Source organism: Dendrobates tinctorius, unplaced genomic scaffold (assembly GCF_039654945.1).
Source record: "Dendrobates tinctorius isolate UK_male_01 unplaced genomic scaffold, ASM3965494v1 ptg000034l, whole genome shotgun sequence".
Classification (NCBI taxonomy): Eukaryota; Metazoa; Chordata; class Amphibia; order Anura; family Dendrobatidae; genus Dendrobates; species Dendrobates tinctorius.
This window is the reverse complement of record NW_027361702.1, coordinates 16,661,211-16,678,699: the sequence shown is the minus strand read 5'-3', so window position 1 is coordinate 16,678,699 and position 17,489 is coordinate 16,661,211. Positions and strand designations below refer to the sequence as shown.

General features: G+C 41.2%; 1 protein-coding gene and 1 long non-coding RNA gene across 3 annotated transcripts in view; one reads left to right on the top strand and one right to left on the bottom strand.

Moving 5' to 3' along the window:
* ASTN2 (astrotactin 2) overlaps positions 1-17,489 on the bottom strand; it is a 1,339,273-nt gene that overhangs the window by 816,918 nt on the left and 504,866 nt on the right. The gene's annotated exons all lie outside the window — the stretch shown is intronic.
* LOC141087551 (uncharacterized) lies at positions 9,361-10,211 on the top strand. The gene is made up of 3 exons (XR_012231687.1): positions 9,361-9,401; positions 9,904-9,998; positions 10,077-10,211. It is a non-coding gene; the product is annotated as an uncharacterized lncRNA (long non-coding RNA).

The following is a 17,489-nucleotide window of genomic DNA, read 5'->3' as shown; positions in this document are numbered from 1 at the left end:
TGCGCCCAAACAGTGGTTTACCCCCACATATGGGGTATCAGCATACTCAAGACAAATTGCACAATAACTTTTGAGGTCCTGTTTCCCTTAGGAAAATAAAAATTGGGGGTGAAAAGATCATTTTTGTTGAAAAAATATGATTTTTTAATTTTACGGCTGTACGTTATAAACTTATGTGAAGCCCATGGGGGTTTATAGTTCTCACCACACATCTAGATAAATTCCTTGGGGGGTCTAATTTCTAAAATGATGTCATTTGTGGGTATTTCCACCGTTTAGGCACATCAGGGGCTCTCCAAATGTGATATGGCATCAAGCCAATTCTGTGTTGAAAGTCAAACGGCGCTCATTCCCTTCCGAACTATGCCATGCGCTCAAACAGTGGTTTACCCCCACATATGGGGTATCGGCGTACTCAGAAAAAATTGCACAATAACCTTTGTGGTCCTGTTTCCCTTGGAAAATAAAAATTGTGGGTGAAAAGATCATGTTTGTGAAAAAAATATGATTTTTAATTGTACGGCTGTACGTTATAAACTTCTGTGAAGCCCTTGGGGGTTCAAACCACATATCTAGATAAGTTCCTTGGGGAGTCTAGTTTCCAAAATGGGGTCACATGTGCGAGGTTTCCACTGTTTAGGCACATCAGGGGCTCTCCAAACGTGACATGGCGTCTGATCTCAATTCCAGCCAATTTTGCATTGAAAAAGTCAAACGGTGTTCCTTCCCTTTCGAGCTCTGCCATGTGCAGAAACAGTGGTTCTCCCCCACATATATGGTATCAGTGTACTCAGGACAAATTGCACAATAACTTTTGCAGTCCAATTTCTCCTGTTACTCTTGGTAAAATAAAAAAACTTGTACCTGAATTATTTTTTTTGTGCAAAAAAGTTAAATGTTCATTTTTTTATAAACTTTCAAAAAATTCATGTGAAGCACCTGAAGGATTAATGAACTTCTTGAATGTGGTTTTGAGTACCGTCAGGGGTGCAGTTTTTAGAATGGTATCACTTTTGGGTATTTTCTATCATGTAGACCCCACAAAGTGACTTCAAATGTGATGTGGTCCCTAAAAAAAAATGGTGTTGCAAAAATGAGAAATCGCTGGTCAACTTTTAACCCTTATAACTTCCTAACAAAAAAAATTTTGCTTCCAAAATTGTGCTGATGTAAAGTAAACATGTGGGAAATGTTACTTATTAAGTTTTTTTGCGTGCCATATCTCTGTGACTTAAGGGCATAAAAATTCAAAGTTGGAAAACTACAAAATTTTCAAAATTTTTGCAAATTTCCATTGTTTTCACAAATAAACGCAAGTTATATGAATTAAATTTTACCACTATCATGAAGTACAATATGCCACGAGACAACATTGTCAGAATCACCGGGATTCATGGAAGCGTTCCAGAGTTATTACCTCATAAATGGACAGTGGTCAGAATTGTAAAAACTGGTCCGGTCATTGACGTGCAAACCACCCTTGGGGGTAAAGGGGTTAAAGGGGTTTTCCCACGAACAAAAATTCATTTTAATCAATAGATCTTGATATAATAATAACTTCCACAATTGAATGTGTTTAAGTAAAATGATCCTGTACTGAGATAATCTTATAAATGTGTCCCTGCTGTGTAATGGCTGTGTCTTACTGTACAGGAACATGATCTCATCATACCACATCTCCTAGGCAGGTGAAGAAGCAAAACACTATACTGACATCACAGCACGGGATTTCAACGGATTCTTTCTTTGAAGTAGAACATTGCTTAAAAGCAGGAAGTGAAATGTTTTACCTCACAAAAAGAATCATCTGTGATCCTGAGCTGTAATGTCTGTATACTCTTTTGCTTCCCCCCTGCCCAGGAGATGTGGTATGATCAGACCAAGTACACAGCAGGGGAACATTTGTAAAATCATTTCAGTGCAGGAACATTTTATTTTGACACATCCAATTGTGGAAATTATTATTTTTCAAAGATCTATTGATTAAAATGAACCTTTGTTTGTGGGAAAACCCCTTTAAACCTTTTCAAATTACAAAAACATTTAAAGTTGTCCTCTCAAGGTACAGTATGTTCCCATGGTCAGTAAACCCTGCAGGTTGGATGCTGCGTACAGCTACAGTATCCAACCTGCAGTGGCCAGATGTTACAGCATAGTGGATGGGATTTCATGAAATCCCATGCCCACTATGTGTGCAGCGACGCCTCTGGCTTCCCTGCGGAAATGGATATGCAGCGCATCTTTCCAGACCGCAGCATGTCTATTTATCTTGCGGAGACGATCTGTCTCCGCAAGATAAATATCACCCTCCAATGTATATAGCGCGGTAATTTCGCACGGTTCAATGAACACATACGGAATCATCGGCATTTAAAGTTGAGCAAAACGGGTCGGCCAAATTCAGAATTCGCCAACTTTTGCTAAAGTCGGGTTTCGCCGATCGAAACCCGACCATAGCATGAGGTCGGCCATGAGGTCGCCGACTTGAGCGCCAAAGTCGCGTTTCCCACAATGCTTCCTGCGCCTTTTCTCAACCAATCATCAAGGACGCACACTGTGGGCAACGCGATTACACAGGCAGCGGCTCCCACCATTTTAGAGAAGGGCATGCAAGTGATTGGCTGGCTTTGTGTGGCGTCACAGTGGCTATAAAAGGCCGTGACCGCCGACCGCCATCTTACTTCTGCCGATCTTCACATAGGGAGAGGTTGCTGCTGCTCGTTCTCAATAGGGAGAGTGTTTAGGCAGGCAAAAAAAAATTGCTTCTGCTGATAGCGATTTTCACTGTACAACACAACTATATAGTGTGCAGTGACAGGGGAGGCTATATTTGTGTGCAGCAGCTCTGTTGGTGATTAGGTTGCCTTATAAGGCTCCCTGATAGCTGCATTGCTGTTTGCACAGTGCTGTGCAGAGTGCTTTTTTAAAAGCAAAAATACTTTTATTCCTTTTCTCTGTACAGTTACCAAGCGTTCATTTTTTCACACTTTTGTGTGCAGCAGCTCTGTTGGTGATTAGGCTGCCTTATAAGGCTACCTGATAGTTACATTGCTGCTTGCACACTGCTGTACAAAGTGCTTTTTTAAAAGCAAAAAAAAATTATTCCTTTTCTCTGCACAGTAGTTACTGAGCGTAAATTTTTTCACACACCGTATAGAGGTGTACGCTCCTCACACACTACCGTGTACCGGCTTGTATCACTGACAAATACATGCTATATGTGTGTGACTCCGTAAAAAAATACACGGAGATTAAAATTTTTCCATACATACACCGTATTGAGCAGTCCGATTCTCAAACAGTATCGGATATCTGCTGTTCTTATTACAGTCACATCTACACAGAGTCAGCGTGTATGTGTGACATTCTGTAAATACATATACGGACATTTCCATTTCTCCATACACCGCATTGAGCTGTCCGATTCTCAAACAGTATAGGAAATCTGCTGTTCTTATTATGGTCACAGCTACACAGAGTCAGCGTGTGTGTGTGACATTCCTTAAATACATATACGGACATTTCCATTTCTCCATACACCATATTGAGCTGTCCGATTCTCAAACAGTAGTGTATATCTGCTGTTCTTACTACGGTCACATCTATACAGAGACAGCATGTGTGTGTGACACTCCGTAAATACATATACAGAGATTGACAGTTTCACCAACAACGTATACAGCTGTAACACCCTTGATACAGTACCGTATATCTGCTTGTTGTATTGAAGTGAAATACATACTGGGTGAGTGTCTGTGACTCACAAAATATATACGGAGATTTCACTTCTTACATACACCTTACACAGCTGTATGCTACTCATACAGTACCATTTCTCTGCTGCTTTTTTTGGTACATTTTCCCAAACATGAGGAAGTCTGGTGGAAGAGGCCGCGGACGTGGGCTGGGGGGCGCAGCTGGTACTGATGGTGGTGGTGCATCGGCTGGTTCTGGCAAAAGCACAATAGCAGCTAAGGCAGGAGGTGTTGAGCCTGCATCATCATCTGGCACAAGAAGGCCTTTAAGGTTCCCTTTTCTGGGAGTAGGTAAACCGCTTTTAAAGCCGGAGCATCAGGAACAGGTTTTGGCATACATCGCCGAAACAGCCTCCAGCTCTATTGCCTCCTCTTCTGAAGTTCCAAAAACTGCAAGCACAGAGTCTTCAGTACAGGCTTCTGGTCAGGAACAACACCTTTCCTTGTGTCCTTCACCCCCACTAAAAGTGAAGGATGCGCAGCCCACACTTCAGATTACTCCATGGAGCTCTTTTCACATGCCATGCCTGTGTTGTCAAGTGAAATTCTGAAATCCCCAGTCCAACATGAATCGGAGATGGAGTGCACTGATGCACAGCAACTGCTAGATGATTCTGCTGGTACATTGACCCACAGCACTACATTCCCCTCACACTCTACAAAGCCAGAATGTGACACTGACGAAACTCAGGTGCCCCTTCCCGCATACTATACCACCTTACACAGTGACACAGAGGAAGGTGCAGATGAAAGTGCCGGTTCCCTGAGCAGGTGGGGGTGTCCTTCTCGTGGGCAATGGCAGTGGCACAGGTGCCCTCATAGTATGCAAAAGTGTCTCTGCCGGTGGGAGGGCCGACTCGCCGTCAGACATACTATCGTACTATGAGGGGCCCTGTGCCTGTGCCATCGCCCACGAGTGGGGCCCCCATGCTTGCTCAGGGCCACAGCACTTGCAATACTTACCTCTCCCTGCTCCACCGCCGTGACATCTTCCGCCTTTCCTGACAGTGACATTCAGGTTACAGAGTGTGATGACATCACGTCTGTATGCCCTCTACCGAAACAGTACAAGTGCAGAGAGCTTGAAGATGGCAATGTTGAGGAGTCCAAAGTAGAGCAGTGCCCAGCGATGAGAGGTATTTAATTTTTTCAAATGTTGGGAACATTTTTTGGGGAGCAATATACACTGGAGAATGATATATGGGGACCATCTTACACTGGAGCATCATCCATTTGGCCCATCATATACTGGAGCATTCCAAATGGGGGGCATCAGACACTGGAGAAGCATATACGGGGCCCATTATACACTGTAGCATTAGAAATGGGGCCCATTATATATGGAGCATAATTTGGGCCCATAACCCACTGGAGCATCGTTCGTGGGGACCAACATATACTGGAGCATTCCAAATGGGGGACATCAGACACTGGAGCAGCATTTACGTGGCCCATTATACACTGGAGCATTAGAAATGGGGCCCATTATATATGGACTCTATGGAGCATTATTTGTGCCCATAAGATAGTGGAGCATCATCCATAGGGACCAACATAGACTGTAGCATTATGTGGAGCTCATCATACACTGTATGGATCATTATATGGGACCAATTATTCTGTATGGAGAAATATATGGGGCTCATTATTCTGTATGGCGCACTAGGTGGTGGCCATAATACTGTATGGAGCAATATACTGTCCGTTTTTTGAGCTATTGTAGAATTTAAAATAGATATCAGTCATGTCATGTAAGCAGTGAAGTATTTTTCACTGTACTATACCTATATTTCTGTCCCGTATCAGAGCATTATGAATTGTGGTATGTGTTAAAAGGGCGCACTGAGACTCTTTAGCCCAGGGCACACGAAAACCTTGCGCCAACCCTACTCCCCCCACAACTTTAGCCAAATAGCCCCCAGTTTTCAATGCGTAACTATTATTATAAAGTAAATTAAGGTTGACAAGCTTCAGTAATAAGAATTGATGTTTTTGGCATTGAAAAGGGCACTGTAGGTGTGTTTACTGTCCTCCACTCCCTGCCGACTTTGTTTCCCCATTGACTTGCATTGGGTTTCGTGTTTCAGTCGGACCCTGACTTTTCCCTATAGTCGGCCGATTTTGTTCGACCCGACTTTTAAGAAAGTCAGGTTTTATGAAACCCGACTCGACCCGAAAAAAGGCAAAGTCGCTCATCTCTATCGGTGATCAAAAGCCGGCAGCGCATTGGACGGAGCGGACATGTGCTGAGTCTAAAGTGCTGCCGGTTTCTGCCTGTGGGAACAAACCCTCACAGTGCAGCTGCAAATGTGTTTGCAATGAAATGAAGTTCAGTTCTGCTGTATTGTGTTAGTTATAGTCAGGTACAGTTCTGCAGTGAGATCAGAAGAATAAAAGTTCACACAATACAGTGAACAGTTTATTTGCAGTGTTTGGTAAATTAAGTGATAAAATCATGTGATTGTTTTTTCTTTTTTCCATTTTTTCTTTTTTTTCATTAAATTCACAAAAAAAAGTCAAAATGTTACAAATTGCTCCTAAAAAATTTAAATTCTTGTCTAAGAAAAGCAAACCCTCATTTAATAAAAATAGTATAAATATAAAAACGTTATGGCAGTTCCAACCAGGAGTCCACATCAAGCTTCACTCATATCTTGAACTTTAACTAAGCAGAACTTGAATCAAATTCTTTGTTTTAATTAATTAATGCTAGAGAAAGGGAAATGGGTAAATTAGTATTATGTTAGGAAGCCCATATGGACTGAATACACTTCTTTCATTTAATTGATAAGACTTTGATTTTTTTTAATTTATTTTTTTCTTTAGCCTTTGCACAAAAGGTTTGTGATATTTGTTTTTTCACTCTAAAAATATAACAGAGCAGAAGAAAGGTCATAGTCAGGTGTCAAATAACAACTGCTCATTCTGGTATCACTCCTTCCAACATTCGGCTACATACCGGTATCTAGTATGACAAAGAGTTAGAATTAATATGCTATTTTAGTTGATATTTTGCATGTTTGCAGCATACCTGTTTGAGATTATTTACCCCCATCTTTTAAAATGATGATCTAATTTGCTTTAACAATACAGTATTTTCCATATATTTTATTGTTTAACAGCTTTCATCTCTATCTTCAGCCATAATAAGTTGATAGATGAAGAATCTGTAAGAAGATCGATCTTGTACAAGCCTAGATAGGTCCACCAGAGTCTTCTCCTCCTTCAAGTTTCTGGTTTTGCTCTTCAACTTGTTCCTTCTATTCTTCCGACCATGATGTCCTTCTCCAGTGATTGCTCTTTTTGTATGATGTGTCCAAAACAGGCAAGTCATAGTTTGGTGATCTTTGCTTCCAGTGATATGTCTGGCTTGATTTGTTCCAAGATTGATTAGTTTGTTCTTCTTGCCATCATGGTATTGATAACATCCTTCTCCACCACCACATTTCGAAGGCGTCGATCCTTCTTCTGTCTTGATTCTTTATCATTCAGGTTTCAAAAATATATGTTGCTACAGAAAAGACAAGGCTATATACGAGCTGTATCTTTGTCTCTATGGAAATGTTCCTCGATTTGAAGACCTTGTCCAGTGACTTTATTGTTGATTTGTTCATTGTTGGTTTATTTCCAAATATACTATTTTCATAATATACTTTTACCAATATCAAGCTGCTCTACAATACTCGAACCAGAACAACTAATCTAAGTGCAAAAAGACCTATAGTTCTATTTAATTATTTTAATAAATGCAGCCCATTGTGTGTAGAGAACTTCAAATTTTCATTTATTAAATACTGTAGCCAACATCTGTTTTTTTGCATTTTTATCAAACTATGACAAAGAAAAAAAACAAAACAAAAGATTCTAAATGGTCCGTGGTAATCTATCCCAAGGAAATAGGGAAAAACAAGGAATACACCAGACATCATTTATCAAGGCTGCCCCTGTTGCCCAAAGCATTCAGTTGGCACACTGCTTGTTTTCCTTCTACTGTATTTTGCCTTTACTCTCAAATTAATTTATTTTGTTTTGTTAAACAATTAATAAAAAAGCTACTTCACATTATTACTATAGAATCTTTCTTTTATTCCTAACCCTTGTTAGATGAAAGTTAATTAGATGGCTCAGAAACAACTACTTATTTTTGTATTAAATTTTGGACAAATATTGTATTTTATTTTTTATTTGTGAACAACATATATATGAATCAAAGTATTGGTACACTTAAAAGTTAACACATTTACGTCAAATGTCAGATGATGGCTGATTTAATCAGCTATCATGCGCCTTTAACAGCTGGAGCTCCACCTGCGACTAAATCTCTAACAGCAGCATTTAACATGTGCTGACATGGAAGCGAGTTATTCCACACGCTTGTGACGTGATTGCAGAGCGCCAATGGGTGACCATATAGTTTTCTTGAAGACCCCTGTGCTTGTCATGACAATTCTTCTCTGAAAGCTGGCGTTTAGCTGGTGTTCATAGGAGACAGTGATTTTCACTATTTATAGCAGTGCTGAAGCCGAGCTATGTATAACACGTGATCAGATGATTGCAGCTTCAAGTCCCCAAAGGGGACTAAAAGATACAGTAAAAATTGAGAAAAAAATGTTCTTACATATATGAAAAAATAAAAACGCAAAGTTTGCCCCATTAAAAATAAACAGTTAAAAAAGGAAAAAAGGCACGTTTGGTATTGATGTGCTCAAAAAAGTCAGATGTATTAAAATATAAAGTAAATTAATCAGATTGGTAAATGGTGTAACGAGAAAAAAATCAAAATGACAGAAAATTTTTTTGGCCAAAGCAATATTGCAATAAAATGCAATAAGAGTCGATGAAAAGATCGTATCTACCCAAAAATGGTATCAGTAAAAACGTCAGCTCAGGGCGCAAAAAATAAGCCCTCACACTGTTCTATTTCCTGAAAAATGAAGCATTATGGGTCACAGAAAATGGCAACACAAGCACAATTGTTTGTTTTTTACAAACTTACGATTTTTTTTTACCACTTCAGTAAAAAAATATATTCACATGTTTGATATCTGCGTATTGATACTGACAGGGAAAATTAAATTATATTACCTGGTCAGTTTCAGTGTATAGTGAACATGGTAAAAAAACAAAAACAAAATAACAATTGTGAAATTTCATTCCTTTGCAATTTCAACGCACTTAGGCCATGTGCAGACGTTGCATATTTTTTGTCTCATTTTTCTGCACAAAAACTGCACCTGCTGGCAGAAAACGCATGGTGGAATGTCTGCGTTTTTGATGCGTTTTTTAAGCGTTTTTTGGGATGCGTTTTTCTTGCGTTTTTCAAACAATTTTCCATGCATTTTCTATGCTGATTTCATGCATATTTTGTGTGGTTTTGCTTGCGTTTTTCTACCTGATTTGTCTGTCTTTTTTGAAAGCAAAAATAAAGAGAAGAAACTTCAAAATAGAAAAAAAAAATGATGTCACTTCCTAGTCCAACCTCTTTCTCCATTTTGCATTCGGCACACTTTCGTAATCATGAGTGCTAACCTTGAAAATGATCGGAGTGAACAACGAAGCACACAGGTGAAACTAATGTATGGCTATGCAGGCCACAACGCCTCCAAGCTTTGGGAGTATTGCTCTCTGAATCAGCAAAGACTCCAGGTAAGCAACACTGTATGTAAAAATATTGTTTTTGAGTCCTCATCACACATAGTGAGATTGCTAGCGAGGTCACTGAAACATCACAGCTGTTGTGACGCAACAGCGACGTCGCCAGCCATCTTGCTACATGTGATGGATATGGGCGACCGTCCCCCTGCTGGATATTGCTGATTGAGCTTGAATGTCCTGTCCATTTTTTGATCGGTTTTGTTCCGCTGGCCTCATGCATTGCTATGTTTTCTGACAATGAGCGACTGCGATGGTGGTGCAGAATTCAAGGACGCAGGCTGGGGTCGTCAGATTAGCTGCTGTGTGACAAGGTCCCAATGACTGCTGAGGTTACGGCTTGCCGTATAGTGGCTGTGTAAATTGAATAGATCTGCCTGGTGAGTGAACAGGTAGCGACATACCAACCATCTTTAGGTCACATCGTTTTCCTCAGCGCTGGAGCGTTGTAGACTCTTACGGGACCTTAACCCATATTATTTTATCTTACTTGCAGGCCAGAAAGAGAACCAGAAGAATGTGGGTAGACCCCATTGTGGCAGAACGTACAGGAAAGGGTCACTTTCGTGTGCTATACCAAGATTTGAGAAGGTAAGTTACCCATATGTGACGAGAATTTGTTATAAGTACAAATCTGTATGTGATGTAACTTATTATTTTTTTTAACAGATATCCCGAGACATTTGTGTCCTTTTGCCGGCTCACCATCCCAGCATTTGACCGGCTCCTGAGCATTATGGGAGAAGACCTTATGATATTTTTCCACAAATAATAATAAAACAAATTGTAAATATTAATTTATTATAAAACCAAGACTTTATGACCAACATAGTCTTTTTTTTTTTTTTAAATATAAAATCTTTCAACAACAAAGAAAAGGTTCAACAAACACAAGTGTTGTCCGAATATGGCCTCACAAAACGGTGACAGCAGGTCTGGTGTCAGCAACGCAGAACTATTGAAGGTAATGGAGGACTTTGTCATCCAGGACCTGCCTTATGCCCTAAACTAGTTGAGCAAGATGTAATCTTGGTAACTCATGTTTTCAGAGTTAACATCTCCATAATAAGAATAGTTAACGGGAGGTCGCTGATACCATTGGTCATCACGCTGTTGTGGTGGTGGTGGTGGTGGCATTGGTGGTTGTGGAGGCGGCAATGGTGGTGGTGGTGGACGCCTTGCACGAACACTTTGTGTGGCCCCTATTACAATATCTGCTAAAGGTGCGATAGGCGAAGGGTCTTCAAATTCTGACAGTATTGCATTTACTACTGTCATAAACTTAGTCTGCCTTTCCGCTGACAGTAACCGAGCTTTGCTGGCTATGCTGGCACCAAAAAAATCCAAGTGATCTTCCCTGGAAGATTTATTGATTAGATCTATGGTGTCATTAACCCTTTTTGTAGTCACATCCATTTTTTTTTTGGTTTTGGCCTTGCTTTTTTTTGCCAGTGGCTCGGTTACTGTCAACGGATTGGCAGCTGTTTGACAGTTTGGGGCAGGAGTATTTTGGGTCTCTGCACAAGATGCCATCCCTGAAGATGATGCAGCCGACACTACACAAGATGTACAGGGAGACTCAGGTTCACAGAATGAAGACCCATCCATAGAATCTGTGGATCCTGCGGCCTCTTGGCTGGCATCTTCAGGAAGAGGCGAAATGTTTCCATCTGTGCTGTCATAAAAAAAGATGACAGAGTTTTCAGTGACAATTCAAATTTTAGTCATCCTAACAACATTGAAATTCTATCTAAATATTCACCTCCTCAAAGTCCTGCTGGTTAACAAGAAACACATGTCTTGATACAAGCTGAATTTGATTTTTGCCGGTGAAGATCCACTGGTGCCAATCTTGGCTTGGATTTTTTTAAATCGATCTCTCACCGATCTCCAGCGTTGCTTAACATCATGAACTAAAATGTAAAGAAAAAACACATTATGATCCGTGCAATACGTTTAAAAATGAAGAGTTGGTCTGTATAACCAACATAACAAAAAGTACTTACTAATTTTCTGCTGCAGGGCACCGCTGTACCCATCAAATTCAGGATACAGCTGACGGCAGATCCTGGACCAACACATATCACGTGTATACTTGTCTTTGTAAGCCTCATCGGCCGGGTCCCAGATAGCTGGCATGTCTCTTATCTGTAATGGATAAGAATATGTTATTTATATCTTCATATTTAGTTTGTTAGCATACATACAATGTCGTACACACACACACACAGTCACGTACACACACTTCCCTCACGATGTGATAGCATCGGGCACACCTATCCGTCAACTCCTGGACAGTCTGAGTTGCAACGTAAAATTGGTGGATGGAGCAAGACATGATGTCCCAGGGTGTCAATCAGATTATGGGGAATGGACGGTTCTTCAGGCCATGGCTTAACTGCCTTCATCTATCAGGAACTGCTGACACACTCCAGCCACAATAGGTCTGCCATTGTGGAACCTAGGGCCAACTGCACCTGGAGGGCTGTGTGGCCTGACCAAGAAAAACCACCCCACACCATTACTGACCCAGTGCCAAACATGTCATGCTTTTTGATGCTGCAGGCAACAGATCACTCTGTATGTTGTCTCCACACTCTGTCATGTATGTCACATGTGCAGAGTGTGAGCCTGGTGCCTGCGCCATCCTTCAGCATGACCGTTTTAGCAGTGGGTTATTAATAATGGTGTGGGCTGTTTTTTATTTTGAGGGCAATGTGTAGTATTGAACTGAAACACGCGCATGAAGGCCACACACAATACTACGGTGAATTAGAACTAGATTCCACATTCCTTTGTGTTTTTTTAAATCCAAATACAGGCCTCCATTGGTTTCCAAATTTGCTCGCTATGGATGTTTTTTTTAAAACAGCTGGGGGGTTGATATTCAAAGCCTGGGAAGATTATCCTCTTTCCCAGGATACCAAAAAACAGTCCACATTTACTTGATTTAGCATTCTGCACTTGAACAAAATGGCGTGAGCCATCGCCATTTTGTTCAAGTCCAGAACGGCAAAGCCAGTAACTGGGGCTCGATTTTTGGTATCCTGGGAAGGGGATAATCTTCCCAGGCTTTTAATATCAACCCGTCGCTCTCATCTGAGCCTTTGATGGCTAATAGAATATGTGGCCCCCCACCCAAAAAAAATTACGTGGGGTCCCCATATATTTTGTTATTCATCAAAGGCTCTGCTGACAGCGGCGGGTTGATATTAATACCTTGGGAAGATTAACCTCTTCCCAGGCTCACCAAAAAACAACACGTAGTTGCTGTTTGTCCCTGTCTGGACTTGAAAAAAATTGGTGTGGGCTCCCGCCCAATTTTCAAGTCTAGAGACGAAAAGCAAGCAAGTGTGTGCTGATTTTTTGTAGCCTGGGAAGAGTTTCATCTTCCCAGGCTATGAATATCAACCCGCCGCTGTCAGCAGAGCCTTTCATGGCTATTCCAATAGGGGGACCCACCCAAAAAAATGACGTGGGGTCCCCCTATATTTTTTAGCCAGAAAGGCTATGCCGACAGCTGCGGGCTGATATTCATAGCCGAGGAAGGGGCCATGGATATTGGCCCCCCCCTGGCTACAAATATCAGCACGCATCCGCCCCAGAAATGGCGCATCTATCAGATGCGCCAATTCCGGCACTTAGCCCCTCTCTTCCCACATCCCGCACCATGGCGGCGGGATGTGGGGTAATAAAGGGTTAATGTCACCTTTGATTGACAGGTGACATTAAGCCGGGTTAATAATGGAGAGGCGTCAAGAAGACGCCGATCCATTATTAATCCTATAGTTTAATATGAAAAATAAAACACACAGAAAAAATTTGTTTAATGTTCTTCATTTAACCATACTTACCCATAAAAACCATAACCTGTAAAAAAAATAAAATAAAAAAACACTAAAATACCAACCAGTCCGACGCAATCCATTTAAAATCGAGTGTCCCACGTCGATCTCTAGTGGAGAACAGTCACATCAGTAGATGTGACTGCTCTCCACGGGTTAAAAAGTCACACTGACAGGAGAAAGTTCCTGCAGTGTGACTGCGCATGCGTGAAAGTGAGTTAACCGGAGTTCAATGAACTCCGGGACTCACTTTACGGCAATACCGACAGGTCAATTACCGTAAAGTGAGCTCCCGGGCCGTAAAGTGAGCTCCCGGACCGTAAAGTGAGGTCCCGGAGTTCATTGAACCGCCGGGAACCCACCACCGACCAGCGCACACTGCAGGAGCAATTTAACTCTTGCAGTGCATCACCGGAGGACATCGTGGGACAGAACCTTTTGGGTTTTTTTTACATTTTAATGGGAGACAAGTGAGGGAAGGCTTCGGGCAGGCGAAAGTGGTATGTGGTAAGTATGTGTACATGTTGTGTGTTGTATGTACTGTTTGTTACGTGTGTTTTTTTTTTAACCCATTGTGGTCATCCGCCTGACGATGGGAAAACTCTCCCATCATATTTGGATGGGAGAGCTGTCCCATCCGACGAATGACCACAATCTGTCACTACAGACACACAGACTGACGCACAGACTGACACACACACACAGACTGACACACACAGACATAACTTACCAACTCAATCATACGCCTCACATCCATCCCCATACGACGGTACGACTCCATTTTTTTTCAGACAGCATACACTTCCTCCTTCCTGTTCTGTCACTTCCCTTTCCTGCGTTTTTGGATAGCAAATCTGCAGCAAAACCGCAGATCTTTCTTTGATCAGCGGTTTTGCTGCGGAATTGAAAGATAGAATGGGAGTCTATGGGTGCAGAACCGCAGCGGAACCGCAGAAAAGAAGTGACATGCTGCGGAAAATAAACCGCTACGTTTCTGTGCGGTTTTTTCCACAGCATGTGCACATCAAGTCTGCGGATCCCATAGACTCCCATTATAGGTGCACTACACTGCGGATTTTAGGCTATTCCGCGCGGTACAAACCGCGGCGGAACCGCAATTAAATCCGCAACGTGTGCACATGGCCTGAGAATTTTTTCTCGCTTTCCAGTGCATCACATGATAAAATTAATGATGTAATTCAAAAGTAGAACTTGCCCCGCAAAAAAGAAGCCCTCATAAAATTATGTGCATAGAAAAATATCAAATATCAAAGTTATGACTCTTGGAAGAAGGGAAGGAAAAGGAAAAACGAAGAAATGGAAAATCGCCCTGGAGTGAAAGTGTTGAGATATCCTATCCTATTCTAAATCCGTGGGCAGTAATATGGAGATGGTTCATCCTTTGCAGCTTTAACCGTATTCATATTCTTTTGAGTAGGCTTCATGCAAGATTTTGGAGATTTCTGTGGGAATTTTTACGCATTCATCCAGAAGATCAATTGTGGGGTCTAACAGTAATGTTGGACAAGAGGGCTCGACTCACAATTGCCTTTCTTGTTCATTCCAAGGGTTGCAGTCAGGACTCTGTGAATATTCATGCTTTTCCACACCAACCATGTCTTTAAGGACCTCGCTTTTGCACTGTGATGCATCCATGCTGAAATAGAAAAGGGCCTCTCCCAAACTGTTCCCAAAAAGTTGGAAGCTACAATTGTCCAAAATGTCTTGGAATACGGGAATTATTGTGGTTATATATATCGTACTTTTTAGACTATAGAGCGCACTTTTTAGCAAGAAAAAATCTTGCTGAAAAGTATGTGGATCTTATAATTGAAAGTCAGCTTCCTGTGATTGAGCTTCCTCCCCAATCACTGAGAGAACTATGCAGTTCTACTTCAGATGATGTTGATCTATCTGGATGCTACAGACTTTAGCTAGCTGAAGGATTTTTCTGGTTTTGTGATCAGTCACATGCCTGGAAGGTAGGTAGTTCAAAGTGTGTGTGTGTAGAGCTGAGCTGAGTGTGCATAAAAAATGTAAGAAATAAAAAAAAACAATCCTTATTCTCGCCTTACCGCTAACTTCTCCGGACCCTCCGCTCCTCACTGGCACCCATCTGGTCCTAGCTGCATCCTTTAATCAACATTGCTTGCATTGAAAATCCTCATTTTCAGTGCGAGCGGTCTCTATAAAGAGTTGCGGCGAGGACTGGACAGGTGATGGTAAGGAGCTGATAGGATGGAGAGATTAAGGTGAGTATAAGGACTTTTTTACTATTTTTTTAATCTTTTGATGGCCCTCATTTTGCTGAATCCACAAAGAAGCAAATTACAAAAATCCATATTTTGATGGACGAGAATTTTTGCAAAGCTCGAGTAGAATTTAATTTCATTTGAATATATTTGTTCATCTTTATTGATATTTTATATTTTGGATTTGTAGAATATTAGGAGATCTGGATTCATTACTATATGGATCCATGACTAGAGTTGAGCCAATTTTTCAAAATTCAGTTCTGATTACGATTGGCGGCAAATATTGTTTTAGCAATGTTCTCCGAACACTGCTGAACGTCATTGGAGTCAATGGGAGTAGAAATGAACGAATATGCTCAGAATCGATCGTCAAACATAAATTCGGCATGAATAGGGTACCAATATGGCACGAATATGGCAAATACAGATTCGGTGACTGATTCCGAACATATTCGCTCAACTCTCTCCATGACATCCAAATGAAAATCATCATTGTAGGCAGATAATTTAACTTTTCCCCACTAGGGCTAGAAGAATCTGTAAGTTGTGTGCAGATCGTAGATTATAGTGATGACCTACTGGTCATCAGATCCCTATTAGGAGGGTTTCGCATCAAGAGGAAGGCAAGGACGACTGATGGCATGCACTCAAGGTTACAGATTTCGCACATTTAAGTGCTAAGCAATGCGCTTCCATTTGCTGTTCTTCTAAATGTTTGTTACATGGAGTTGATCATTTCAGCTTTCTGCGTCCTCTAGAGGATCAGAATGAAACAGTGTCAGTCTGATCGCATTAATGCCGAGCGCTTTGCAGCCTAATTTGCCATTACAGTAAACCACATATACTTTTGCTCACGATGCATCGGGCAATGGCAGGTAGAACGTAGTTATAAATATTGTGGTTGTCTTTGGGGTAATAAAGATTTCAAAAGTCATTTCTTCCAAAAGTTATTGTGGCTTATAATGGACTTTACAGTTTTGGAATTAGGTTTCAGCATTCTGCTTTGTCATTCATAACATTTCCCATTACATTTTACAGATTATACATTTGTTCAGATTTATCAATACAATTATAAGAATTTTCTGTCATAAAAACATTGGAAAGAAGTGTTTATACTGAAAAACATATTTATGAGAATCTTGCACGGCTCTTTTCTTGTTCCTCAACTAATCCGGAACAATTTTTACAATACTCTGCTGAACATGACCACTGTTATTAGGGAATACCACTACCACGGTCTGCAATTAGAGAAGAGTGGTTCGCTTTGTGCAACCGCGTTCCATGGTCCAGGCTAGTGCTCTCTGTCCATGGACAAGAGCTGCGCAAAGTCACTTACCCTCCAGGATCCCTGCATTGGCTTATGATTAGCTGGGCTGGTGAGATGTCACCTGTGTGCCGCATGCTGCATAGATGAGATCAAGCCAGGCAGGCAAATCAAACACTGTGCTGGGAAACCCGGAAGCTCAGGAAATTTGGCAGCTCCTGTCCAAGTACAGCAAGCACTGACCTGGACGAAAGACCATGGTTGCACTAAGCAATTTTCTCATATTTGTCTCCAACAATGCTTAGCTAGGTAGTAGATGTCAAAATATCCAAAGACCCCTTAGCATAATGCAGCCTGGTGCCATTTTTTCGCTAGATAAGCAACATGTACGAACAAGGCTGTCTGCATGATATAAGAGAAAATTAAAATTATCACACCAGGCCACCTTCTTCTATTGCTCTATGCTAAAGTATGGATGATTAAATTGTCACTTTTGTTTAAACTAACTTTGCATAATAGTACAAGAAAATATGAGAAACTCTGTAATATATTTCCTGAGAAATTTGCTTCATTCTCCACTTATGAGCCACTTCTCAACCCCCCACCCCCTGATTGACATCCTGCCCTATATAAGAATGCATACAAGGATAGCTGTCCATCATGGAATAGGACCACCCACTGGACTTCCAGATACATAGACAAGAGATCTGAATGTATA